General features: G+C 42.1%; 1 pseudogene; it reads left to right on the top strand.

The window, feature by feature from the left end:
* Nucleotides 1–207: 207 nt before the first annotated feature.
* LOC147826200 (Nuclear RNase P) lies at nt 208–472 on the top strand (annotated as a pseudogene).
* The last annotated feature ends 1,187 nt before the right edge of the window (nt 473–1,659 follow it).

Below are 1,659 nucleotides of genomic sequence, written 5' to 3'. Positions count from 1 at the left end.
TTCTTCATTTTAACACCCACCCACTACCATCTATGCATTTTGACCTAAGTCGTCTTCCAGATTTGAAAACAATAATAATAAATTCTAAGGAAAAAAAACTGTCCAGCGCACCTGCCTCACAAGTGCAAGGTCCTGAGTTTGATTCCCGGTACCAAAAAAGCCTGTGTTTGTGTGTGTGTGTGTGTGTGTGTGTGTCTGAATATGTCCTTAGGGAAGCTCATCAGTGGGGCTACAAGCTGAGTGTGTCATGTCTCTCTCCACCATGTCCCTTGGAAAGGTCTGAGACTAGGGCCAACAGAAGCCCTAACAGGGTCCTCTCTGAGCCTGAGGAAGGCCAGTTCCCAGAGAGCAGGACTCCGTGTGAGGGCATGGTGGGTAAGTGAACATGTCCTTAACAGCCCTTTGGCCTCTAGGTGATGTGATGCAATGGACAGAGGTTCAGACCAGAACAGTAAACTTGGCTCTGTGCTGGCTGGGCCCCATTTGTCCATCTATAGCATGAGGGAGGGTTTCACTAGGTGGCTGTACCCAGCCATCGCTTCTCCCCGGCAGTGTGGCCTAGGGTTACAGCAGAGACTCTGGAGCCTCTCTGGTTCCACATAAGAGATTCTAGCACATTCTCTCCCAAACAAAGCAACCTTGAGCAAAAGTTTCCATTCTTGGTCTCCCTGTCTGTAAAACAGACAGGGTCAAATAACGTACCCAAAGTGATTGTTATGAAGATTGAGAATTGACGTGTGCAGAGTGTTTAGAATAGTACCTGGCAAATAAGGTCTACGTGAGCAGCTATAACAAACTCTGGATTCTTTTTTTCCTTTTTCGAGGCAGGAGGCAGAACAACTGAGCTAAATCCTCAGCCCTCTTTTTTTTCTTTTTAAACAGCATTCTTGATACATAACTCACCATGTAATTCACCAATTTTAAGTGTATAATCCAATGGTTTTTAGTATATTCATAGAATAGGCCACCATCACCATGATGCCTTCTAGAGCTTTTTATTGCCTCAAAAAGAAACTCCATATCCTTTAGCCATGATCCTCTCACACCCCCTAAACCCCATCCTGAGTCATCACTAATCTATCTACTCTGTGTCTGTACAGATTTGTCTATTCTGGTTGGTTGATGTAAGAGAATCCTATAACATGTGGTCTTTGGTGACTGGTTTCTTTAACTTAACCTAAGTTCATCTACATTGTAGCATAAATCAGAACTTCATGTCTTTTTATTGATGAATAATATTCTATTGTCTGGATATGCCCACTGACTAGTTGAAATACATTTGGGTTGTTTCCACATTTGGGCAATATAAATAATGCTCCAAAAACATTCACATTCAATTTTTGTGTGGACATATATGCACACGTCCTTGGGTACAAACTTATGAGTGGAACTGCAGGATCCTCTCGGAACACTACGATTAATCATTTGAGGGATCACCAGGCTATTTTCCACAGCAGCTGCATCATCTTTTCATCTCCACTAGTGGTGCACAATGGTTCCAACTTTTCCATATCCTCATCAACATTTGTTTTTATACTACTTTTTTTTGGTACCAGAGATCGAACTTGGGACCTTGCACTTGGGAGGCAGAACATTTGTTTTTATTTGACTTTTTATTTAAGCTGTCCTAGCTGATATGAAGTAGTATTTCATTTTTGG

The sequence above is a fragment of the Heterocephalus glaber genome, unplaced genomic scaffold (assembly GCF_053883595.1).
Source record: "Heterocephalus glaber isolate CG9 unplaced genomic scaffold, H.glaber_assembly_v1.0 deba00001472, whole genome shotgun sequence".
Taxonomy (NCBI): domain Eukaryota; kingdom Metazoa; phylum Chordata; class Mammalia; order Rodentia; family Bathyergidae; genus Heterocephalus; species Heterocephalus glaber.
Note: the sequence above shows the minus strand (reverse complement) of the source record. Positions and strands in the feature narration are given on the sequence as shown.